The sequence below is a fragment of the Odocoileus virginianus genome, chromosome 4 (genome assembly GCF_023699985.2).
Source record: "Odocoileus virginianus isolate 20LAN1187 ecotype Illinois chromosome 4, Ovbor_1.2, whole genome shotgun sequence".
Classification (NCBI taxonomy): domain Eukaryota; kingdom Metazoa; phylum Chordata; class Mammalia; order Artiodactyla; family Cervidae; genus Odocoileus; species Odocoileus virginianus.
In genome coordinates this window covers 38199178-38226780 of record NC_069677.1, presented here as the reverse complement: position 1 = coordinate 38226780, position 27603 = coordinate 38199178, and the positions used below count along the sequence as shown (strand labels likewise).

General features: G+C 39.5%; 1 protein-coding gene and 1 pseudogene across 2 annotated transcripts in view; both read left to right on the top strand.

Moving 5' to 3' along the window:
• GPR160 (G protein-coupled receptor 160) overlaps window positions 1–27603 on the top strand; it is a 50584-nt gene that overhangs the window by 7247 nt on the left and 15734 nt on the right. The window lies entirely within an intron of this gene.
• On the top strand, window positions 5279–6557 carry LOC110130285 (GTPase NRas pseudogene; annotated as a pseudogene).

The window sequence follows — 27603 nt, the reverse complement described above, 5'->3', positions numbered from 1 at the left end:
TGTAATGGAATCTCCATGAAACCCCTTAGCAAAGGGGTTTGGAGAACTCCTGAGTTGGCGAACCCATCAAGGTGTTGGGAGGATCATGTGTCCAGAGGGGGTAGGGAAGCTTGGTGCCCCTTCCCCGTACCTTGCCCTGTGCGTCTCTTCGCTCTGGCTGCTCCTGAATTGTATCATTTATAGTCAACCAGTAATTGTAAGTAAATTCTATGAGCCACTGAAGCAGATTATCGAGCCAGAGGAGGGGGTCTTGAGAACCGCTGATTTATAAGCACTTGGTGGAAGGTACAGGTGAGAACCAGGGACTTTGAGCTGCCATCTGAAGAGGAAAGCAGTCTTTTGGGACTGAGCCCTCAGTCCACAGGAGTGAGCTCTGTGCTCGCGCTGGGTAGTTAGTGTCAGAATTGCTCGGTGTGCAAAAACCCACATATTTGGTGTCAGCAGTATTGTGAGTAGAAACAGCATTTTTCCCTTTCAGTTTCACTTCCTGTTATTTGGGATGGATTTCTTTCTTTCTTTTTTTTGCTTGCGGGATCTTAGTTCCCACACCAGGGATTGAACCTGGGCCTCTTGCAGTGGATATGCAGAGTCCTAACCACTGGACCATCAGGGAATTACCTGGGGTGGATTTTTACAAGAATGATTAGTAAGTCGAAGGTTTTCTTGTTTTTTATTTTGCTGACATATAATTTACAATGTTGTGTTAGATTCAGATGTACAGCACAGTGATTCAGTTATATATATATGTATATATATATAGTTTCTTTTATTCTCTTCCATTATGGTTTATTATAGGATGTTGGGTGTAGTTCCTTGTGTTATAGAGTAGAACCTTGTTTATACATCCCGTTTGCACCTGCTAATTCTAAACTTTCAATCCATTGCTCCCCTCCTCTCCTTCCCCTTGGCAGTGAGTCTGTTTCTGCTTCTTAGATAAGTTCATTTGTGTCATATTTTAGCTTCCACATATAAGTAATACCATATGGTATTTGTTTTTGTCTGACTTATTTCATTTAATATGATAATCTCTAGATCCATCCATGTTGCTGCAAATGGCATTATTTTATTCTTTTTATGACTGAGTAATACTCCATTTTATATGTAGAGCACGTCTTTATCCATTCAGTTGTTGTTGGACATTTAGGTTGCTTCCGTGTCTTGGCTGTTCTAAACAGTGCCCCTCTGAACACTGGGGTATGTGTATCTTTTTTTAATTACTTAGTTTTGGCTGTGCTGGGTCTTCACTGCCGCGTGGGCTTTTCTCTGGCTGTGGCGAGCAGGGGCCTTTCTCTAGTTCTGGTGTGAGGGTTTCTTGTGGCGGCTTCTCTTGTTGCAGAGCACAGGCTCTGGGGTGTGTGGGCGTCATTAGTTGTGACTCCCCGGCTGCAGGGCGCAGGCTCAATGGTCTTGGCGTACAGGCTTAGCACAGCATGTAGGATCTTCCTGGATCAGGGATTAAAAACCATGTCTCCTGCATTGGCGGGTAGATTCTTTACCACCGAGCCACCAGAGTTTGAATTAAAGTTTTGTCCAGGAGTGGGATGGCTGGATCCTGTGGTAGCTCTGTTTTTAGTTTTTTCAGGTCACTCCATGCTGTTTTCCATAATGGCTGTGCCAATTTACATTCTTAACAACAGCATAGGAGGGTTTTCTTTTTTTTCCACACCCTTCCCAGCGTTTATTGTTAGTGGTGAGAGTCAAAGGTTTTGAATAGTAAAAGGTTTTCTTTCTGATTACAAAAGCAATGAATTTTCATTGTGGAAAACCTAGCAAGCATAGAAGATTACAAAAAAGTAAACTCACACCCATATACTCAGCTAGTTCCTGCAAGCCCAGTTCGGATCTGTCCCTCCCGGAAGTGCAGTCTGCAGCCTGGCTTGTCCCTGTGTGGCCTGTGGACCAGCCGCATTGGGAGCTTGTTAGAAGTACAGAACCTCATCCCCACCCCAGACATAGTGAACCATAACCCACATTTCATATCATCCACATTCCTGCTTGAGAAGTGTTGGTCTACAAGGCCATGACCTTACCAATCACAGGTTGCCTGGCGTTAATTAGCTCTGATCTGTGTGTGTTCATGTTTTTCCTGTTTGCCCAATATTGGAATAATTCTGTGTGTGCCCCTGCTTGTCATCCTCCCGTCCCCTACCGTCAAGGCTGTCTGAGCACAACAGCTCACTCCCGTCAATAACACTGATGCTCAGATCAGCTGAGTGTCTGAGTGGCATGGGGAATTTCACCAGTGTCTCCCATGTGAGAAACCTTGATATATACAGCTTTTATCTTCTGTCATCTAACGCCGTATCGTCAGGATTGTCTGGTTCTTTAATCTTTCTGAAGAGCTTATCTTTCATGGCTGCAGATAGTAGTCCATCTTATCACTGTTATAATTCGAGTATGAATTAAGTCAAATGAATTATGACTACTTCTCTATTGTGAGGAACAGGAGGAAAAGGGGATGACAGATGATGAGATGATTGGATGGCATCACCGACTCTATGAACATGAGTTGGAGCAAACTCCAGGAGATGGTAAAGGACAGAGAAGCCTGGCATCCTGCAGTCCATGGGGTCGCAAAGAGTTGGACATGACTGAGTGACTGAACTGAACTCTTACGAGGCATTTAAATTGTTCCTATCCATTTGGGGCAGCAGTGTTCTGTAGGCTACTGTAAGTATGCCAAAGTGAGCTGCTCAGGCTATGCGTACTTCCTTCAGCTCTGATTATTTCCTTGTGCTGAATTCCTGGAGTGGAGATCCTGGATCAAAAGGCACAGACCTTCTAAACAGTCTTTAAAAGGCAGCAGGAGTGTAGGAAAGACCCTGACAGATATCCTCCCAGGCACTGGACAGTGTGGTCTGTAGGCACTTTCTCTGGAGGCAGCAGGCATGCCTTGTTTATCGTCATGCGCATCAAGGCCCCACTCAGAGCAGGTTCTAAGTGGGACTTCTGGAGGTTTGGGAAGACAGAGGGGGGTTACCTGAAAGATGGGTGACTACCTATGATGGTTTCTTCCTCCTGGCCAGAGTTCTGAGTTGTAATATCTGCCGCCAAGTAGGCAGCAGCTTCCTTCAGGGTGTGTGTCTGCATGTTTTCACTTGCCTTCCAGTGGAGCAGCAGGACGTGAAGTAAGTTAGTGGAGGCCTGACGTGACAGCCTCACTTACTGGTCCTGGACCTGACTGGTACCAAACTTGTTTTTGTTTCATGAATCTGGGACTGTTGGGTCACCTGACACTTTTCTTCTTCCCAGGAACGCACCAGGAAATTCATGTGCTGAAAGGTACACTCAGATCCTTTCATGAAGAAAAAGTGAAATATCAACATCATTTTTGTGATTGAGGCACAATTTGAACTTGGATGTCAGGAATATATTTTTGGCTGTTTATAAATATGTTTGGAGTAGGTCGGTGAATAAATATGCAAAGAATGAGTTTGATTATGTTAAATAACATATACATGTTAAATATATGTGTCTATCATTTGACATAATTAAAACATTTTTAAACTGAATATTAAATCGTTAGCCACTCATTTATATTCACTACTTGACACGTTATGATTTCCAGATAGACACACACATACCATACCTTCTGGACATAAGTGTGCTTGATTCAGAGTTTGTCTACAGCAAACAGACTTTTATGAATGGAATACAGTATACAATAGGAAAACAAAAGTGGCGTCTTTTGTCAACATAATGCTTGTGAGATTCATACATATTGTATGTTTCAGAAATTTGTTATTTATAATAGCTATTATAATAGCTTGTATTCCACTGCTTGATTCAGTTCAGTTCAGTTACTCAGTCGTGTCTAACTCTTTGCGACCCCATGAATCGCAGCACGCCAGGCCTCCCTGTCCATCACCAACTCCCAGAGTTTACTCAAACTCATGTCCATCGAGTCTACCACCATTAATTTATCTATTCTTATTGGAAGGCCATTTAGGTTGTTTTCAGTTTGGGGTTTAAATGAAGAAAACTGCTATGAACTTTCTTTTACAAGTCCTTTTTAAAAAGCACAGTTTTATTGATGTGCGATTTGCACACCATGAAATCTGGCCATCGTTAAGTGTATGATTCTTTGATTGTTATAGACTTGTACAATGTCACTCCCAAAGTTCCCTCGTACTAACTTAGTCCCTGCTCTTAAACCCAGGCAGCCATTGATCTGCTTTCTGTCTCTTGCCTTTTCTAGATGTTTCCTATAAATAGAATCCTAGTATATGTATGTTTTTGGTGTCTTTTTTCTTTCACTTAGCATAATATTTTTGAAGTTCATCAATTTTAGTTCAGTCAGTAAAGAATCCACCTGCAATGCAGGAGACCCTGGTTCGATTCCTGGGTCGGGAAGATCTGCTGGAGAAGGGATAGGCTACCCACTCCAGTATTCTTGGGCTTCCCCTGTGGCTCAGCTGGTAAAGAATCTGCCTGCAATGTGGGAGACCTGAGTTCGATCTCTGGGTTGGGAAGATCCCCTGGAAAAGGGAAAGGCTACCCACTCCAGTATTCTGGCTGGAGAATTCCACGGACTGTATAGTCCGTGGGGTCCCAAAGAGTCGGACACGACTGAGCGACATTCACTTTCACTTATCAGTAGCTTCTTCCTTTGTATCGTTGAATAGTATTCAGTTTTATGGATGTGCAACATTTTATTTCTTCACTAGTTGATAAACATTTAAATTGTTTCTGGTTTTTGGCTATTATAAATAATGTGTCTGTGAACAGTCATGTAAGATATATGGGGGTCTACATTTTTATTTCTCCTGGATAGATTCTTAGGAGTGTTATTACTAGATTCTGTGCTAAGTTTATGTTTAACTTTTAAAGTAAACTGTTTTCCAAAAGTGGCTCTACAATGTTAGAGTCACACCAACAATGTATGATGGTTTTGATTTCTCCATATTCTTGCCAACACTCGATATTGTTAATTTTTTTTTATCATAGCCATTCTCATGGATATATGAGGGTATCTTATTACAGTTTATGTTTATGGTTGTTTGGCTACACCATTCAGCTTGCTTGCAGGATTAGTTCCCTAGCCAGAGATTGAACCCGTGCCCCCTGCAGTGGAAGCTCAGAGTCCTAACCACTGGACCACCAGGGAATTCCCTTATTAAAGTTTAAATTTACATTTCCCTAATGACTAAGGAAAAACCTAGACAGTGTATTAAAAAAAGACATCACTTTGCTGACAAAGGTCCATATAGTCAAAGCTATGGTTTTTCCAGTAGTCATGTTTGGATGTAAGAGTTGGACCATAAAGAAGGCTGAGTGCGGGGGCCGGAAGTGCCGCTCCCTAGTGGGGGCTGTTCATGGCGGTTCCGGGGTCTCCCAACAATTTTCCCGGTTGTGTTCGTAATCTATCCGAAGTGGAGGCAGTGGAGCTAGAGGTTCTTGCTGGTGTGAAATGACTGAGTACAAACTGGTGGTGGTTGGAGCAGGTGGTGTCGGGAAAAGTGCACTGACAATCCAGCTAATCCAGAACCACTTTGTAGATGAATATGATCCCACCATAGAGGATTCCTACCGAAAACAGGTGGTTATAGATGGTGAGACCTGTCTGTTGGACATACTGGATACAGCTGGACAAGAGGAGTACAGTGCCATGAGAGACCAGTACATGAGGACAGGCGAAGGCTTCCTTTGTGTGTTTGCCATCAATAACAGCAAATCATTTGCAGACATTAACCTCTACAGGGAACAGATTAAGCGCGTAAAGGACTCGGATGATGTACCTATGGTGCTAGTAGGAAACAAGTGTGATTTGCCAACAACACAAAACAAGCCCATGAACTGGCCAAACGTTATGGGATTCCATTCATTGAAACCTCAGCCAAGACCAGACAGGGTGTTGAAGATGCCTTTTACACACTGGTAAGAGAAATACGTCAGTACCGAATGAAAAAACTGAACAGCAGTGATGATGGCGCTCAAGGTTGTATGGGGTTGCCGTGTGTGGTAATGTAACAAGATACTTTTAAAGTTATCACATCAGAAAAGAGCCACTGTCAAGCTGCACTGACACCCTGGTCCTGACTTCCCTGGAGGAGAAGTATTCCTGTTGCTATCTTCAGTCTCAAAAAGAAGCTCCTGCAATTTCCCCAACTCTCAATAGATCAATATAATATTCTCTATTTGAGAAGTTCTCAGAATAACTACCTCCTCACTTGGTTGTCTGACCAGAGAAATGAACCTCTTGTTACTCCCAGTATTTTTCCACCCTGGGCTCTCCCCCAGCACACACAGACACACCTCTGCCACCCAGGTTTTTCATCTGAAAAGCAATTAATACTCTGAAACAGAGAACCAAACTGTAGAAACATGAAATTCTGTAGAAAACAATGTCTTGAGCTCTAAAGTAGCAACTGGTGGTGACTTTTTTTTTTCCTTTTTATTGTTGAACTTGGAACTATGTTGGTTTTTGGAGAAATGTCATAAATTACTGTTTTGCTGAGAATATAGTTAATGTTGCTATTTGGTTTGTTTGTAATGTTATCAGCTATATTCTATAAACTGGCGTCTACTCTATTTAGAAATACAAAAATGAATACTGACCTTTTGAGTCTACCCTCATCTTCTCAACTTTATTGTAATTAAATGTAACTTTCACGATGAAAAAAAAAAGAAGGCTGAGTGCTAAAGAATTGATGCTTTCAAATTGTGGTGCTGGAGAAGACTCTTGAGGGTCCCTTAGATAGCAGGGGAATCAAGCCAGTTGATCTTAAAGGAGATCAACCCTGAATATTCATTGGAAGGACTTCTGCTGAAGCTCCGATACTTTGGTCATGTGATGAGAAGAGCTGACTCATTGGAAAAGATCCTGATGCTGGGAAAGATTGAGGGCAGGAGAAGGGGACGACAGAAGATGAGATGGTTGGATGGCATCACCAACTCAATGGACATGAATTGGACCAACGTCTGGGAGATGGTGAAGAACAGGGAAGCCTGGTGTGCTGCAGTCCATGGGGTCTCAAAGAGTTGGACACGACTTAGGGTCTGAACAACAACAGTGACTAATGATGACTAGCACCTTTCCATGTGCTTATTTTTTTTTTTTTTTTAAGAAAGTGAAAGTGTTAGTTGCTTAGTTGTGTCCAACTCTTTGCAACCCCACGGATTGTAGCCTGCTAGGCTTCTCTGTCTATGAGATTTCCCAGGCAAAAATACTGGAGTGAGTAGTCATTACCTTCTACAGGGGATCTTCAACCCAGGGATTGAACCCAGGTCTCCTGCAATGCAGGCAGATTCTTTACCTTTATTACTAGTCATTTGTGTATCTGCTTTGGTGAAATATCTAGTTAAATCTTTTGCCCATTTTTTAATTGGGTTGTCATCATCATTTAGAGTTTCAAAACTTTTTTATATTCTTTAAAATATTCAAATATCTTTCAATAAAAATATGCAATTTTTAAAAATTCTGGAGGGAAAGGTTTTATCATATGTATATGACATGCATATATTTTCTGTAAATCTGTGACTTTTTATTTTCTTAATGATACCTTTTAAAGAGAAAAGTTTTCAATTTTGATAAAGTCTAAGACAGCAATTTCTTTGCTTTTATGGCTTGCACTTTGAATTACATATCTAGGAAATATTTCCTAACTATGTGCAAGCCTTTTTTTTTTTTTAAATAGACTTTATCTTCTAGAACAATTTTAAATTCACAACAAAATTGAGCAAACATACATTTCCCAGAGACATATCCCATATATTTCCTGTCTCCTTGTATGCATTGCCTTATTATCAACATCTCCAGTCAGTGGTACATTTGTTACAAAATGAACCTACGTTGACACATCATAATCACCCAATGTCCATAGTCTACATCACAGTTCTCTCTCGGTGTTGCATATTCCATGGGTTTGGACAGGTGTGTAATGACATGTATCCACCATTATAGTATCACACAGAGTAATATTGGAAACACTTGGCGCTCCACCTGTTCATCCCTTCCTCCGCTCTAACCCTTGGCAGCTACTCATCTTTTTACCATCTCCATGGTTTTGCCTTTTCCAGAATGTCATATAGTTGGGATCATACAGTATATAACTTTTTCAGATTGGCTTCTTTCACCTAGTAAATGCATTTTTAAGGTTCCTCCATGTCTTTTTATGGCTTGATAGCTTTTTTTTTTTTTTTTTTAATGCTGAGTCATAAGTTTATCTACCTTCTGAAGGATAGCTTGGTTTCTTCCAACTTTTGGCAATTATGAATACAGCTGCTCTAACAATTTATGTGTAGGCTTTTGTGTCGACAAAAGTTTTACACTCCTTTTTGTAAATACCATGGAGGGCAACTGCTGGATCTTACAATAAGAATATGTTTAGTTTTGTAACAAACTGCCAAGCTAAACTGTCTTAAGTGGCTGTACCATATTTCTACCAGCAGTGAGAGTTCCTATTGCTCCACGTAACTCACTAGCATTTGGTATTTTCATACCAGTCTCTTTGTGGACATGTATTTTAGTTTCTCCTGGGTAAATATCTAGGAGTAAAAGTACTGGATCATAGGATAGATGTGTATTGAAATGTCAGACTTTTCCAAGGGGTTGTACCATTTAATACTCTTGTGTCTTTTCTAATATTTGATATTTGTCTTATTTTAGCCATCTTGATGGATATGAAATTGTATGACTACATGCTTTTAATTATCTTTTTCCTGATGACTAATGATGCAGAGCATCTTTTTACATGCTGTTGACTGTTTGTTCATTTTCCTTTTGAACTGTCTTTTCAAGTGTTTTGCCACGTTTTTATTTTGAGTAGTTTGTCTTTTTATTATTGATTTTTAGGCATTATTGATAGGTAGGTAGGTAGACAGCCTGGTAGTCTGAGCACACATCCTTTGTTAGATATTTGTGTAGTGAATATTTTCCCCCAGTGTGTCTCTTGCTTTTTCATTTTCTTATATGAAGGTTTTAACTTTAATGAATTTTCTTCTTAATTTTTTCTTTTATGGTTGTGGCTTTAGTGTTTGCTTAACAATTCTCTACCTACCCCCAAGGTTGCAAAGATTTTCTTCTTTGTTTTCCTTCTAGAGGCTTTAGAGTCTTAGCTTTTATGTTTAGGCCTATGATCAGTCCCAAATTAATTATTGAGTATGGTGTGATTGAGCTCCTTCTTTTTCATACAGTTATTCATTTGATATACATTTGATATAGAACCATTTATTGAAAAGGCTTTCCTCCATTAAATTGCCTTGGTACGTCCTTGTAAATCAAGTGCAGTGTTAGAACTCTCTCCTCTGTCACCTTTGCACTTAAGCTGGTACTACACCATCTTCAGCTCTGTCGTTTATCAGTCTTGAAATCAAGGTAGTGTAAGCCTTTCAACTTTGTTCTTTTTCAAAAATTTTCAACTATTCTGGCCCTTTGCGTTTTCTTTCTTTTTTTTTAATTAATTTTTATTGGAGTATAGTTGCTTTACAATGTTGTGTTAGTTTCTGCCGTATAGCAAAGTTAATCTTTTGCATTTTCATATACATTTTAGAGTCAATTTGTCAATTTCTACAAAAAAAAAAAAAAAACCTGGTTGGATTATGATCAGGACAACACTGAATCTACCAATTTAGGAAATATTGAGATCTTAAGAGTATCAATCTTCCATAGACATGGTATATCTTGCCATTTATTTACATCTTTAGTTTCTCTCAGCGTTGTTTTACAGCTTTTAGTATTGATGATTTGTACATGTTTTAAAAGATTTATCCCTACTTCGTTTTTTTTTTTTTTTTTTTTTTTAACCTTCTAGAGTCTTTTAAAATCTATTGTGTGGAATTCCCCGGTGGTCCAGTGGTTAAGAATCCCGCTTGCCGTGCAGGGGATGCAGGTTCAGTCCCTGGTCATGGAACTAGGATCCCACACACTGGAGTAACTTCGCCAGTGCACTACAACTACTAAAGACTGAATCCTCCAGAGCCTGTATGCCGCAACTGGAGAGCCCACATGCCACAACTAGGGAGTCCGCCCACTGCAGTGAAGGGTTCTGTGGGCCACAACTGAGACCTGATGCAGCCAAATAAATAAATAGGATAAGAGAGTGCTTTTAAAGTCTGTTGTGAATGGCAGTTTTTACATTTTCACATTTTGTTTTGTCTGTATCTATATACACACACATACATAGTTTTAAAAATTGATCTGCAGTCTTACTGAAGTAACTTAGCAATTCCAGTAAGTTTTGGGTAGATGCCTTAGGAGTTTCTGTATATATTGTTGTTGTTCAGTCATTCAGCCGTGTCCAACTATTTGTGACCCCCATGGACTGCAGCACACCAGCCTTCCCTGTCCTTCACTTATCTCCCAGAATTTGCTCAAAATCATGTCCATTGACTTGATGATGCCATCCAGTCATCTCACCCTCTGTCACCCCATTCTCCTCCTATCTTTAATCTTTCCCAGCATCAGAGTCTTTTCCAATGAGTTGGCTCTTTGCATCAGGTGGCCAAAGTATTAGAGCTTCAGCTTCAGCATCAGTCCTTCCAATGAATATTCAGGACTGATTTCCTTTAGGATGGACTGGTTTGATTTCCTTGCTGTTCAAGGGACTCTCAAGCGTCTTCTCCAGCATCACAGTGTGAAAGCATTGCTCAACCTTTTTTATGGTCTACCTCTCAGATGCATACATGACTACCGGAAAAACCATAGCTTTGACTATACAGACTTTTGTAGGCAAAGTGATGTCTCTTCTTTTTAATATGCTGTCTACGTTGGTCGTAGCTTTTCTTTGAAGAAGCAAGCGTGTTTTGTTTTGTTTTTTACCCCCCACCAGGGAACAAGCATCTTTTAATTTCATGGCTGCAGTGACCGTCCATAGTGATTTTGGAGCCCAAGAAAATAAAGTCTGTCACTGTTTCCATGTTTTCCCCATCTATTTGCCATGAAGTGATGGGACCAGATGCCATGATCTTTGTTTTTTGAATGTTGAGTTTTAAGTCAGCTTTTTCACCCTCCTCTTTCACTTTCATGAAGAGGATCTTTAGTTCCTCTTCACTTTCTTCCATAAGAGTGGTGTCATCTGCATATCCGAAGTTATTGATATATCTCCCAGCAGGTTTGATTCCAGCCTGTGCTTCATCCAGTCCAGTGTTTCTCATGATGTACTCTGCATATAAGTTAAATAAGCAGGGTGACAATATACAACCTTGGCGTACTCCTTTACCAGTTTAGAACCAGTCTGTTGTTCCATGTCTGGTTCTAACTGTTGCTTCTTGACCTGCATACAGGTTTCTCAGGAGGCAGGTAAGGTGGTCTGGTATTCCCATCTCTTGAAGAATTTTCTACAGTTTGTTATGATCTACACAGTCAAGGCTTTGGCATAATCAATAAATTAGAAGTAGATGTTTTTCTGGAATTATGTTGCTTTTTATATGATCCAGTGGATGTTGGTAATATGATCTCTGGTTCCTCTGCCGATTCTAAATCTAGCTTGTACGTATGGCAGTTCACGGTTCACATACTGTTGAAGCCTGGCTTGGAGAATTCTGAGCATTACTTTACTAGCATGTGAAATGAGTGCAGTCATGCAGTAGTCTGAACATTCTTTGGCATTGCCCTTCTTTGGGATTGGAATGAAAACTGACCTTTTTCAGTCCTGTGGCCAATGCTGCGTTTTCCAAATTTGCTGGCATATTGAGTGTAGCACTTTCACAGCATCACCATTTAGGATTTGAAATAGCTCAACTGGAATTCCATCACCTCCACTAGCTTTGTTCATAATCAGGCTCCCTAAGGCCCACCTGACTTCGAATTCCAGGAAGTCTGGCTCTAGGTGAGTGATCACACCATCATGGTTATTTGAATCATGAAGATCTTTTTTTGTACAGTTCTCCTGTGTATTCTTGCCACCTCTTCTTAATATCTTCTGCTTCTGTTAGGTACAAACCATTTCTGTCCTTTATTGTGCCCATTTTTGCATGAAATGTTCTCTTGGTATCTGTAATTTTCTTGAAGAGTTCTGTAGTCTTTCCCATTCTATTGTTTTCCTCTATTTCTTTGTATTGATCACTGAGGAAGGCTTTCTTGCTATTCTTTGGAACTCTGCATTCAAATGGTATATTTGAAAAGGAAAGGGTATATCTTTCCTTTTCTCCTTTGTCTTTAGCTTCTTTTGTTTTCTCAGCTACTTGTAAGGCCTTCTCAGACAACCATTTTGCCTTTTTGTATTTCTGTTTCTTGGGGGTGGTCTTGATCACTGCCTCCTGTACAATGTCACGAACCTCTGTCCATAGTTCTTCAGGCACTCTTATCAGATCTCGTCTCTTGAATCTGTTTGTCACTTCTATTACACAATCGTAAGGGATTTGTTCTTTAGGTCATACCTGAATAGTTTTGTGCTTTTCCCTACTTTCTTCAATTTAAGTCTGAATTTGGCAATAAGGAGTTCATGATCTGAGCCATAGTCAGCTTCTGGTCTTGGTTTTGCTGACTGTATAGAGCTTCTCCATCTTTGCCTGCAAAGAATATAATCAATCTGATTTCAGTATTGACCATCTGGTGAGGTCCATGTGTAGAGTCTTCTCTTGTGTTGTTGGAAGAGGGTGTTTGCTGTGACCAGTGTGTTCTCTTGGCAAACCTCTGTTAGCCTTTGCCCTGCTTCATTTTGTACTATAAGGCCATATTTGCCTGTTACTCCATGTATCTTCTGACTTCCTTCTTTTGCATTCCAGTCCCCTATGATGAAAAAGACATCTATTTTGGGTGTTAGTTCTAGAAGGTCTTGTAGGTCTTCTTTGAACTGTTCAGCTTCTTCAGCATTACTGCTTGGGCATAGACTTGAATTACTGTGATATTGAATGACTTGCCTTGGAAATGAACAGAGATCATTTTGTTGTTTTTATGATTGCACCCAAGTACTGCATTATCAATAACCTCAGATATGCAGATGACACCACCCTTGTGGCAGAAAGTGAAGAGGAACTAAAGAGCCTCTTGATGAAAGTGAAAGAGGAGAGTGAAAAAGTTGGCTTAAAGCTCAACATTCAGAAAACTAAGATCATGGCATCTGGTCCCATCACTTCATGGCAAATAGTTGGGGAAACAGTGGCCACAGTGGCTGACTTTATTTTTCTGGGCTCCAAAATCACTGTAGATGGTGATTGCAGCCATGAAATTAAAAGATGCTTACTCCTTGGAAGGAAAGTTATGACCAACCTAGACAGCATATTAAAAAGCAGAGGGAGGTGGGAGGGGGTTCAGGATGGGGAACACATGTACACCCGTGGCGGATTCATGTTAATGTATGGCAAAACCAATACAATATTGTAAAGTAATTAGTCTCCAATTAAGATAAATAAATTTTTTAAAAAAAGAAACATTACTTTGTCAACAAAGGTCTGTCTAGTCAAGGCTATAGTTTTTCCAGTGGTCATGTGTGGATGTGAGAGTTGGACTATAAAGAAGGCTGAGCTCTAAAGAATTGATGCTTTTGAACTGTGGTGTTGGAGAAGACTCTTGAGAGTCCCTTGGACTGCAAGGAAATCCAACCAGTCCATCCTGAATGAGATCAGTCCTGGGTGTTCATTGGAGGGACTGATGTTGAAGCTGAAACTCCAATACTTTGGCCACCTGATGAGAAGAGCTGCCTCATTTGAAAAGACCTTGATGCTGGGAAAGATTGAGGGCAGGAGAAGGGGATAAACAGAGGATGAGATGGTTGGATGACATCACCGACTCGATGGACATGGGTTTGGGTGGATACCAGGAATTGGTGATAGACAGGGAGGCCTGGCGTGCTGTGGTTCATGGTGTTGCAAAGAGTCAGACGCGACTGAACTGCATTGAACTGCATTTTGGACTCTTTTGTAAACTATGAGGGCTACTCATTTTTTCTAAGGGATTCTTGCCTACAGTAGTAGATATAATGGTCATCTGAATTAAATTTGCCCATCAGTCCCTTTTAGTTCACTGATTGCTAAAATGTCAATGTTCACTTTTACCATCTCCTGCTTGACCTCTTCTAATTTACTGTGATTCATGGACCTAACATTCCAGGTTCCTATGCAGCATTGCTCTTTATAGCATCAGACGTTACTTCCATCACCAGTCACATTCACAGCTGGGCGTCGTTTTCACTTTGGCTCTGTCTCTTCATTCTTTCTGGAGTTAATTTCTCCACTCTTCTCCAGTAGCATATTGGGCACCTACCGACCTGGGGAGTTCATCTATCAGTGTCCTATCTTTTTGCCTTTTCATACTGTTCATGGGGTTCTCAAGGCAAGAATACTGAAGTGGTTTGCCATTCCCTTCTCCAGTGGACTATGTTTTGTCAGAACTCTCCACCGTGACCCATTCATCTTGGGTGACCCTACTCAGGATGACTAATAGTTTCATTGAGTTCAACAAGGCTGTGATCCATGAAATCAGTTTGATTAGTTTTCTGTGATTGTGTTTTTCATTCTGTCTGCCCTGTGATGGAGAAGGATAAGAGGCTTATGGAAGCTTCCTGATGGGAGAAACTGACTCAGGGAAACTGGGTCTTGTTCTGATGGGTGCAGCCATGCTCCGTAAATCTTTAATCCAATTTTCTGTTGATGGGCAGGGCTGGGAACACAGCCTGTTGCTTGATCTGAGACAAAACTATGGTGGAGGTAATGAAGATGATGGTGGCCTCCTTGAAAAGATCCTGTGCACGAACTGCCCCACTCAGTGCCCCTGACCCTGCCGCAGGCCACAGCTGACCCACGCCTCTTCCGGAGACTCTTGGACACTCACAGGCAACTCTGGGTCAGTCTCTTGTGGGGTCCCTGCTCCTTTCTCCTGGATTGGTGCGCACAAGATTTTGTTTGTGCCCTCCAAGAGTCTGTTTCCCCAGTCCTGTGTAAGTTCTGTAATCAAATCCCACTGGCCTCCAAAGTCAAATTCTCTGGGAGTTCTCAGTCCCTTTGCCAGATCCCCAGGTTTGGAAAGCTGTTGTGGGTCCTAGAACTTTCTTAACAGTGCGAGAATTTCTTTGGTATAATTATTCTGCAGTCTGTGGGTCTTCCACTCGGCGGCTCTATGGTGGGGTTAATAGCGACCTCCTCCAAAAGAGAGGGCGTATGCCATAGGCTGTGTGACCTAGGTAACTGCACCCAGAGCCTCTGCCCCTGCAGCAGGCCACTGCTTAACAGAGGGTCTGGCTCCATCCCCATGGCGTCTCTGGGTCCTGGTGAACACAAGGTGTTGTTTGAGCCTTCCAAACATCTTTGGCAATTATGGGGTTTGATTCTAAACATGATTTCGCCCCTCCTACCATATTGCTGGGGCTCCTCCTTTGCCCTTGGACCTGGGGTATCTTTTTTTTTGGTGGGATCAAACATTCTCCTGTCGATGATTGCTCAGCAGTGAGTTGTAATTTTGGAGTTCTTGGAGAAGATAAACATCATCTACAAAGAATTTTATCTTATCCTTTCTAATCTCTATGCCTTTTTCCCCCCTTGCCTTGTTCTTTAAAGGAAAAGGTGGTCAGTTTTTCACAATTAAGTGTGATGATAGCTGTAGATTTTCTAAGAGATAGCCTTTACCAGGTTGAGGAAATTTCCCTCAATTCCTACTTTGCTGAGAGGTTTTATCATGAATGGATGTTGAATTTTGTCAAAGGCTTTTTTCTGCATTTCTTAAGATGATTATATGATTTGTTTTCCTTTATTCTGTTCATGTGAATATGTCTCTTTTTCATCTTTTGGCCCTTGTTCATCATGTCTAATTAGGGAAAAGACCACTGTTACTATTTCTAACACTTCAACATCTTGGCATGATTCCTGGAATGTAGGTTCAAGAGCATGATTTAGACAGTTTGAATCCAATAATCTCCATAAAATGCTTTATAAACTGAAAAGCACCATATGTATTTAGATAGAATTATTTGACTTAAGAGGCCTACCTGCTCTCCAAAACTTCTCTTAATCTCTGAAACCTCTGCCATTAGTCTCATGCTTAAAAGAATCAATGTGAAGATAACAGAACTGTGCACTATGAGATTTTTACCTTAAAAGGTCTTGCTTCCTACTTGTTGAGCTTGGGAGACCTGACTTACAGGTATGACAAAATACTTCCATTTGAGTGTCCAGTAGTATTAATTAAAAACAATTCTCAAAAAAAAAATCTGTATATTCATTGCCTATGTCCCAGTTTTTCATTGACCTGAAAATTCTGGGGGACTGAGAAGTCTATGGTTCTTGGTCTAAGCACTGGAGAAATCAGTGACTTAAAAGGAATATCAAATAATTTTAGGTGGAGCTATCACCTTCCCAACTTCATTCAAGCTACACTACAAAGTTAAAGTGATCAAAACAGGATTGTATCGGCACAAAAACAGATTATAGATTAATGGAACAGGATAGAAAACCCAGGAATAAGTTCACACACCTATGGTCAATTGATCTGTGACAAAGTAGTCAAGAATATACAATGGAGAATAGACCGTCTCTTCAATAAATGGTGCTGGGAAAACTGAACAGCTACATGTTAAAGAATGGGATTGAAATATTTCATCTCACCATTTACAAAAGTAAACTTAAAATGGATTAAAGATGTAAATGTAAGACCTGAAACCATAAAGATCTTAGAAGAGAACATTGGGAGAACATTCTTTGACCTAAATTGTAGAATTTTCTTTTTCTTTTTTTTTTTTTGGATCTGTCTCTTAAGGCAAAGGAATAAAAGCAGAAAGGAGCAAATGGGACCTAATTAAACCTAAAAGCTTTTGCATAAAGAAACCATCCACAAAACAGACAATTTATTGAATGAGAGAAAATGTTTGCAAATGATATGGCTGACAACTGTGGTGCTGCAGAAGACTTTTGAGAGCCCCTTGGACAGCAAGGAGATCAAACTAGTCAATCCTAAAGGAAATCAGTCCTGAATCTTCATTGGAAGGACTGTTGCTGAAGTTCCGGTACTTAAAGTGGCCAGCTGATGTGAAGAGCCAACATTGGAAAAGATTGGAAAAGATCCTGATGCTGGGAAAGATGGAAGGCAAAAGGAGAAGAGGATGACAGAGGATGAGATGGTTAGATAGCACCACCAACTCAGTGGACATGAATTTGAGCAAACTCTGGGAGATAGTGAAGGACAGAGAAGTCGGGCCTGCTGAAGTCCATGGGGTCACAAAGAGACTCGACTTAGAGACTGAACAGTGACAAAGGGCTGACAAGGGGTTAATATCCAAAATAAACAGCTCATACAATGCAATATCCAAAAACAAACAAGCCCAATCAAAAATGGGCAGAATACCTGAACAGACATTTTTCCATAGAAGACATACAGAGCTCAACATCACTAATTATTCCAGAAATGCAAATCAAAACTGCAGTGAGATACCACCTCACACTTGTCTGAATGGCTGAAAAGGAACACAAATAACAAATGTTGGGGAGGGTGTGGAGAAAAGGTAACCCTTGTACACTTTCGGTGAAAATGTAAATTGGTCCAACCACTATGAAAACACTATGGAAGTTCCTCAAAAAACTAGAAGTAAAGTTGCTGAATGATCCAGCAGTCCCACTCCGGGTGTGTATCTGAAAAGAAAAAAACATGAATTCAAAAAGAAAACGCACCCCAGTGTTCATCAACTGAGGTGTCCATCAACAGATGAACGGGTAAAGAAGATATGGTGTATGTATACAGTGGAATACTACTCAGCTATAAAAATGAAACCCTGCCATTTGCAGCAGTGTGAATGGACCTAGAGAATGTTAATGCTTAGTGAGATAATTCAGAGAAAGACAGATACTGTATGATATAATGTATATGTAGAATCTAAAAAGTAAGACAATTGTATATAGCAAAAGAGAAACATATTCACAGATTATGAAAGCAAACTAGTGGTTACCAGTGGGGAGGGCGGGGGAAGGAGGAGCAAGGCAGGAGTATGGCATTAAAAGAGATGCAAGCCACTATATATAAAATACATAAATGGCAAGAATATATTGTATAGCACTGGAAATTATAGCCATTATCTCATAATAACTTTTAGTGGAGAATATGTAAAAATACTAAATCTCTGCTCTGCACCTGAAACTAATATTGCAAATCAACTCTACTTCAATAAACATAATAAAATTAATCAATGTGAGATATGTGTTATATTTTCCAAATCCTGAGAGAATGGGAAAAAACCAGTGGGTGTGTTTATGGTAGTAGAGTAAGGTGGCATAGGTCTGGAATGCTGTTGTTGATGACTTATAGGGCAACTAGACCCAGGTTGATTGGCTAGGCTATCCCAGATTGTATGAAGTTGAAAAGGGGATTTTCCTTAGGTGATTGGTCTAGTTTACTTGCTCAGCAATAACCAACAAAGCCATAGTTTGAGAAACTACAGATAACTGAACTTGAGCAATGTCATCATCTGATTATTGAGTCATCCCAAGAGCTCAGGACTGCTGGTGAGGTCTCATTGAGTGCAGGTTTCTGATTGGTACTTTCCAGATCATTGTATGCTTAAACCCCTTCCTTTGCTTAAGAGCAGAAATAAATTTGAGGATAATCATTGAGAACTAGGACGCAGTTTCTAGTTCAAATGTCCTTTGAGGACTAAGCCTCTTTATAAACATGTTTACTAAGCATTAGTCCTTATATATTAGGACATTTCTGGTGGTGATGCAAACACTAGCTCCCAAATAACATGTCCTACTTTTGAACATCTCCCAATCTTATAACCCTCTATTGCTCTTATGAGCTCTTTTCCCAAATATGCTAACTTCTTTAGGTATATTCCTATTTATTGATATCATTCTTACAATCTGGTGGCAGGGAACTCAAACAGGGGCTCTGAATCAGCCTACAAGGGTGGGATGGGGAGGGAGATGGGAGGGAGGTACAAGAGGGAGGGGACATATGTATCCCTACAGTTGATTCATGTTGAGGTTTGACAGAAAACGGCCAAAATCTGTAAAGCAATTATCCTTCAACTAAAAAATAAATTAAAAAAAATTTTTTTAATTTGGTGTCAAAAGCAATATAAGGTATGGAACTCCTTTCTTCTTAATTATGAACACTGCACTTGTATTAATCTATTTGTTCCCACCAAAATGATAAAGGGATGAATATACACGTGTGGGGTTTGCAATAAATAAGACATAATCACGTTAGGAGGGAAGGATATGTGAAAATATACATCATTAGAATGTTAATTTAGAAGCAAACCTAGAGCATTGGGTAAAAATTAATGATAGCCTTATGGAAAACTGAATCTCATCAATGTAACCTAATTTTTTCCAGAACATTGTAAGGATCTGGAGGAAACAGGGCACATACATCCTGACTTTCTCATGCTGTTGATTTAATTATGAATAACATGATCAGCAGCAACCCAGGGAAGCATAGTTTAGCTTGTATGTTACCACAGTCAGAGGGTGGGAATGGCAGAGACACCAAGGATGTGCTGCTGGTATGGAGTAGCACTTACTAGTTAACCCTTCAGAGGTCAGTCTGGGACCCAGTTCTTTATTAAATAAACTTTAATCTTGTGTATATATTTGTGTGCCAGAAATACTGGAAACAGAAGTCAAAATAACCTGGATAAATTAGGTACTTACAAACTGGACAGTGTCAAATGAAGGCTAATTTTGTAAGCAGGAAGTTCATGTTGGAGAATGGTTGGTTTTATGTCTGTTCCTGGCAGAAAAAAATACAGTGGCTCAAATTTAGTACGTTTATTTCTCTCATGTAACAATCCTAGGTGAGTATTTGCAGCCCTCTATGCCCGACTGATACAGCTCTGCTGCCTTCACCATGTGTCCTTCACAGTTGCTTTGGTTGCTTATAGAAAGAAGGATGAGTTTTGCCCAGAAATGGCTAACATCACATCTACCCACATCTCATTGGCTAGAAATCAGTCACATGGCCATTCCTAATTGCATGGACGACTGGGAAATATAGGTCAGCTGTGTGCTTCAGAAAAGGAGAGAGCACAGAATTTGGGAACCAGTAACCATTTCTGTCATACCTCTGAGAAACAGCAATGGAGTTGACAAATTCTTTTTTCAGTTTTCTTTTTTGATATGGATCATTTTTGAACTCTTTATTGAATTTATTACAATATTGCTCCTTTTTTGTTTTGTTTTTTTTTTTTTTTTTTTTTTTGGTCCATGAAGCATCTTAGCTCCCTGACCAGGGATTAAACCCCACACCCCCTGCCTTGGAAGGCAGAGTCTTAACCACTGGACCACCAGGGAAGTCCCAACAACAGAGAATTTAATATTGGTTAAACCGTCATTCACAAATGGTCAGCAGTCCCTGTGGAGGAGAATATGGCAATATCTGACAAAAGTGTATAAGTAAACATTTACCCTTTCACCTGGCAGTCTCATTTATAGTAATTATTCCAGAGGAAACACCTCCACAAATCACTTTTGTAGAAAGTACTTAGTAACTATAAACCAGAAACAAGTGATAAAGGGTGGGTTGATATGGGTGGAGGGAATAACAGTGGAAATAGGACTTTTCTGAGTATCTGTTTTTATATAGTTTTTACTTTGAACCATGTAAATATTTAAATGTTTGAGCTGACTCATTGGAAAAGAACTGGGATGCTGGGAAAGATTGAGGGCAGGAGGAGAAGGGGACAACAGAGGGTGAGATGGTTGGACGGCATCACTGACTCAATGGACATGGGTTTGAGTGGACTCCAGGAGTTGGTGATGGACAGGGAGGCCTGGCGTGCTGCAGTTCATGGGGTTGCAAAGAGTCAGACACGACTGAGCGACTGAACTGAACTGAAAGTTAAACAAAAATGAAAAAAATCCTGAAATTTAACATACAAAAAACAACTAATAATCAAAAACAGTATATCAAATTGATTGTTGTTGTTCAGTTGCCCAGTCATGTCCAACACTTTGTGACCCCACAGGCTGCAGCATGCCAGGCCTCCCTGTCATCATCATCACCTAAAGGCGTGGCTTATAGCTTCATTGAGTTATACCAGCCCTGTTAACCGTGACAAGGCAGTGATTCATGAAAGGGGTCAAATTGACTATACAACCATAAATTTTGTTGTTGTTCATTCACTAAGTTGTGTCCAACTCTTTGCAACCCCTGGAACTGCAGTGCCTCAGGCTTACCTGTCCTTCACTATCTCCCAGAGTTTGCCCAAACTCATACACATTGAGTCGGTGATGCTATCTAACCATGTCATCTGCTGCTGCCCTCTTCTCCTTTTGCCTTCAATCTTTCCCAACATCAGGATGTTTCATCAGGATGTTTTCCAATGAGTCAGCGCTTCATATCAGGTGGCCGAAGTATTGGAGCTTCAGCATCAGTCCTTCTAATGAATATTCAGGGTTGATTTCCTTTAGGATTAACTGGTTTGATCTCCTTGCAGTTCAAGGGACTCTCAAGAGTCTTCTCCAGCACCACAACTCAAAAGCATCAATTCTTCAATGCTCAGTCTTTTTTATAGTCCAACTGTCACATCCATACATGGCTACTGGAAAAATCATAGCTTTGACTCTACATAACTTTTTCGGCAAAGTGGTGTGTCTGCTTTTTAATATGCTGCCTAGATTTGTCATAGCTTTCCTACCAAGGAACAAGCAGCTTTTAGTTTCATGGCTATAGGCACCATCCACAGTGATTTTGGAGCCTGAGAAAAAAGTCTGTCACTGTTTCCATTGTTTCCCCAGCTATTTGCCATGAACTGATTGGACTGGATGCCATGATCTTAGTTTTTTGAATGTTGAGTTTTTCCCATATTTTTACTCTCCTATTTCACCATGAATTTTAAAAAAGAATTAATTAACTTTTTAACGAAGTGCTCAGACTCTGTACCCCTAGAAGGATATAGTCAAGGGCAAAAGGGATGGGAGAAGAAGTTGCACTTTATTTATATGTTTAGTTGTTGGCAATGGTATCAGTGTAGTAACTCGAAAACTAGTATGTACTGTAGTTAGTATAAGTAAATCAATATCGTAATGTAACTGGGAGCCAGGTTGTCACTGGGAGAGGGAAATAAAAATTAAGGAGTGAGGTAAGAAAGAATCCTGTGATGTTAGCCTTGAAGTGGAGGTTATCAGTATCAATTCCTGATTAAAAAAAAAATTCTAGCCCTGCCCACTGAAAAGGCCTAGACACAAAGACACCTCAGTAATAATCTACACACCTCTTGCTCAGGTTTTCCTTTCTAAATAATGTGGGGTTTTTTTTGTTGTTTTTTTTACAAAAAGAACTAGGGCTTCTTGAAAAAAGTTACTCTGGGTCTGCAAAAGTACATGATGCCTGAAAGCAAATGAATGCTTAAGGACTGAACATGTCGGGAGGAGAGAGTTTCAGGTGGAGGGAACTCTGACAGGATGAATGTGGGAAAGTTTAGCTATTCAAAAGAATGATGTCAGTGGATTTTAACACTGAATAAAAACAAATCCACGTATCTATAATAGAAGGCCAGTGGAAATTAATTGCCAGTTTGTAAATGCAGAAAAATCACTGTTTCACAATTCCCAGTATGGTGATTGATCCAGGCAGTGGGTGCTAGAACTAATATCAGGTTAGACTTTGTTAGGAAACAGCATAGTTTTATCAGTCTCAAGGTATTACCACCCTAGAGACCACTTATTGATTACAAAAGGGAACAGGTACCCCAACAGTAGAGAAATATGGCAGACACCTCCTTCATCAAATGCTCTAAATTCACATGACCGACAAGGAGACAAACTGACACAATGGGACATATAGTCTAGTGTTCTTACCGAAACTGTTTATCTAATATGGAGGAAACAATTAGACAAACACAGATAGTGCATTCTATAGGATGATTGGCCTAGAGTCTTCAAAAATAAAGTATCAAAAAGAAAAAAATGGTAGAGAACTATTCTAAATTAAGAGAGACTGAAATGATGTAAGTAAACGCAATCTGTTATCCTTGTCAGTTGTTTCATTTGCTTTTATTTTCTCCCATTCTGAGGGTTGTCGTTTCACTTTGCTAATATTTTCCTTTGTTGTTTTCCTTCACTTAAAGCTTTTAAGTGGGTCCCATTTGTTTTTGTTTTTATTTCCATTACGCTAGGAGGTAGATCATAGAGGATCTTGCTGTGATTTACATCAGAGAGTGTTCTGCCTGTGTTTTCCTCTAAGAGTTTCAGGTCTTACATTTAGGTCTTTAATCTGTTTTGAGCTTATTTTTGTGTATAGTGTTAAGAAGTATACTGACTTCATTCTTTTACATGTAGCTGTCCATTTTTCCTAGCACCACTTGTTGAAGAGACTGTCTCTTCTCTATTGTAAATTTTTGCCTCCTTTGTCAAAGACAAGGTGCCCATGGGTGCGTGGATTTATCTTCAGGCTTTCTATCTTGTTCCATTGGCCTATACTTCTGTTTTTGTGCCAGTACTGTACTGTCTTCATGAGTGTGGCTTTGTAGTTTAATCAGAAGTCAAGAAGGTTGATTCCTGTTGTTCCATTCTTCTTTCTCAAGATTACTTTGACTTTTTGGGGTCTTTTGTGTTTCCATACAAATTATGGAATTATTTGTTCTAGTTTTGTGAAAAAATACTGTAGGTAGTTTAATAGGGATTGCATTGAATTTGTAGATTGCTTTAGGTATAAGCCATTTTCACTATATTGACTCTTCCAGTCCAGGAACATAGTATATCTCTTCATCTGTTTGCATTGTCTGATTTCTTTCATCAGCGTCTTATAGCTTTCTGCATGTAGGCCTTTTGTCTCTTTAGGTAAATTTATTCCTAAATATTTTATTCTTCGTGTTGCCATGGTGAATGGGATTGTTTCCTTAATTTCTCTTTTTGGTTTTTCCTTGTTAGTGTGTAGGAATGCAGTGGATTTGTGTATTAATTTAATGTCTGTGACTTTACTGTATTCATTGTATTTACAATACTGTATTTACTGTATTCATTCATACTTTAGTGATTTTCTGGTGGCATCTTCAGGGTTTTCTATATAGAGAATCAAGTCATCTGCAAACAGAGTTTTATTTCTTTTTTTCCAATCTGGATTCCTTTCATTTCTTTTTCTCCTCTGATTGCTGTGGCTAGGACTTCCAAAATTATGTTGAATAATAGTGAGGAGAGTGGGCACCCTTGTATTGTTCCTGATTTTAGAGGAAATACTTTTGGTTTTTCACCACCGAGGATAATGTTTGCTTTGGGTTTGTCATATATGGCCTTTATTATGTGAGGTATGTTGCTTCTCTGTCTATTTCTGGAGGGTTTTTTTAAATCATAAATGGGTGTTGAATTTTGTCAAAGGCTTTCTCTGCATCTATTGATATGATCGTATGGTTTTTATTTTTCAATTTGTATCACATTGATTGATTTGCATATATTGGAGAATCCTTACATCCCTGGAAGAAAAACCACTTGATCATGATGTATGATCTTTTTAATGAGTTGCTGGGTTCTGTTATAATTTTGTTGAGGATTTTTGCATCTATGTTCATCAGTGATGTTGGCCTATAATTTTCTTTTTTGTGGTATCTTTGTCTGTTTTTTGGTATCAGGGTGATGGTGGCCTCATAGATTGGTTTGGGAGTTTTCCTTTCTCTGCAATTTTATGGAAGAGTTGAGCAGGACAGGTGTTAGCTCTTCTCTAAACTTTTGGTGAAATTTGCCTGTGAAGCCATTTGGCCCTGGGCTTTTGTTTGTTGGGAGATTTTTTATTACAGTTTCAATTTCTGTGCTTGTGATTGATCTGTTTATATTTTCTGTTTCTTCCTGGTTCAGTTTTGGAAGGTTATACTTTTCTAAGAATTTGTCTATATCTTCCAAGTTGTCCATTTTATTGGCATATAGTTGTTCATAGTAGTCTCGTATGATCCTTGGTTAGGAGAATTTTAATAGTAGGGAAAGTGTATTAAAGTCTCCATCCCATCATGACCCCATCTGACAAGTTCCTGCCCATGTTATCATTGTTTTTTGACTTCTTAAGTGTCGTTCCAGGATTTCTTTATGCATATGTGGAACTATGTGGGTTTTTTTGTTTGTTTTTACCACTTTTACACAAATGGTGGTATGTTCTGTGCACTGTTCTGTATCTTGATTATTTCCTTAATAATGTGTTTCAGAGACATGTCCATGTCAATATCTGGAGAGTTTCTTTTAAAAAAATAACTGCATAGTATTGCATTGGATGAATTTATTTAACTGTTTCCTTGTTGATGGATATTTAGATTATTTCCATTCCTTTGTTATAATAAGCAGTGCTTCCGTGAATAATCTTATAGACATTTTTTCATGCATGAAAGTGAATCTGTAGGATATATCTTTAGGAGTGGAATTGTTGGCTCAAAGGACATACACATATGTTTGCAACTTTGATAAGATATTTTCAAATTGCTTTTCAAAGGAGTTTTTCCAGTTATACTCCTACAGTCTCACAGATATACACTATTGACAAATTTGGGAGGGTGCCTATCTTTTTAAGAAACAGATAGGATAGCTTAAATTTCTGGTTTTCTGTAGGAGTGATGTTGATACCTTTTCATATATTTAATAGCTCATTTTCCCTTTTTGTGAATTGTCTCTTCCAGTTCTTCACTCTGTTTACTGTTTCACTGTTGGACTTCTGATCTTTTCTCTGGTTGATTTGTAAGAGATTATATTTTATAATTTTTTTTCCAATTTGTTGTTTTCTTTTGATTTTTCCTATAGTTTTTATGTCAGAAAGTATTGTTATTATTTGGCTAAATTTAGTAATCCATTAAAGGTATTTCTGACTTCTGGTTGTTGAAGAGCCTGATCCTAGGCCTTGTTTATCCATCCTTTATATGCTAGTTTCCATCTGCTAATTCCAAACTCCCACTCCATCCCTTTACCACCTCCCCTCCCCCTTGGCAAACAGAAGTCTGTTCTGTTTGTGAGTCTGTTTCCATTTCATGGATAAATTCATGTATGTCATATTTTAGATGTCACGTATGTGATATCATGATATTTGTCTCTTTCTGACTTACTTCACTTAGTATAACCTCTGTGTCCATCCATGTTGCTGCAAACGCCATTCTTTTATTATTTTTTTACACTTGCCTAGGCTTTCTTGCATTTCTAAAAAGTAGTTTTGTCACCCAAGTGTTTGTTCCTGGAGACTTTGGTCTTACACTTTCTTTGAAAAGTGTTTGAGAGGTCTTTGACGCCTCTGTTTTAGTGTATAGATCACATCTCCATTCCTTCTGTTGAAGAACTGGACCACGTGACCTTTAGTGTTCTCCACTGTGACTTTCGCAGATTGCACACTCATCGTGCTGCTCAGTAGTCCGTGTTCGTTACCTTGTTTAAAAACAGCTTTACTGAAGTATAACTGACATACAGTAACTGTGCATATCTACTGTGTACAGTTTGATACCTTTTGCCATATCTATGCCCATGAAACACCACTAGCATCAGGAGAGTAAACACATTTATCACCCCAAAAGTTCCCTGTGGCCCTCTGTAATTTGTCCCTTCTCCCCCTCCTATCTCCTCAGCAACTAATATCTGCTTTCTGTCATTGTAGGTGAGTTTGTGTTTTCTGAGATTTTATGCAAATGGAATCATGAAGCATGCATTCTGGTTTTTGCCTGGCCTCCCCCACTCAGCATAGTTATTTTGAGACTCATCTGTATTTCTGCATGTGTTGATAGTTCCTCCTCTTTATTGCTCAGTAATGATCCGCTGCACGCGTCTCCCACTCTTATTTATCCATTCACTCATTGATCGAAATCTGTATTGTTGCCAGTTTTATGTCCTTTGCATTTCTTGCAAACTGGCGGCTGGATCCAGAGATCTGACAGACTCAGGTTCAGCCTATAGAAGGCACAGAATGTTTGGTTCCTCTCCCGCTGTGACAGTCACAGCCATAGGTGCTTAATGCCAGCATCTGTTAATTCATGGGTGGAATGTCAGGTCTACAGCTTATTTTTCATTGACAAGTTGGAACACTCTAAAGAGCTGCTTCCCCTCACCTACTACTTGGTTACCCAGTGACATGCCTCATCTAAGGCGGCATAAATCCTGTATTTTTTCCCTTAATTTACCTGTTTTCAAGGGACCCATTCTATCCCTTAATTCTTTGTGTAAAATTTGTTTTCTCTTGGGAAACTGGTTATCTCTTCTCTTCTGTTATCACTGTTTCGAAATTTCTGATGTATCTCAGCACAGGTCTAGTTTCTTCCATCAAGGTGGAAGGTTTTCAGTCTTGAAAAACTTCCTGTTCTAGAAAATGGTATATCCTTTTCTTCCTTGATTCCCTTCTTCCCAGTTTATTCTCTTTCTGGGACTCCTATTGTTCAGATTTCCACCTGCTGGATTGGTTTTCTGTTTTCTTATCCTTCATCTTTTTGTTCTACATTTTCTGGGAAATTTCCTGCACTTTATTTTCTAACTCTACAGTTCAGCTTATCATTTCTGCCATCAGACTTTTATCTTGCAGGAGTGATTTATTTTCTGTGGTGGTGGTTAGAAGTAGCTTCCTCTTTTTGTTTCGTGAATGCAGTACCTTCTCCCTGAAAACAATGAGTTTTTAAATAGTGTTTTCTTCTAGCACTGTGTCTCTTTTCTACAAGTTATCTTTTTTTCTGCTTGTGGGTTTGACTTTTCATTGTAGAGATTTTCTTCGAATGTCTGAGGACCTATGGATGTCTGGTCATACTTATGAGTAGAGCATGATCCGGGAAGTTTCCTTAGGGGAGAATCAGTGTCAGT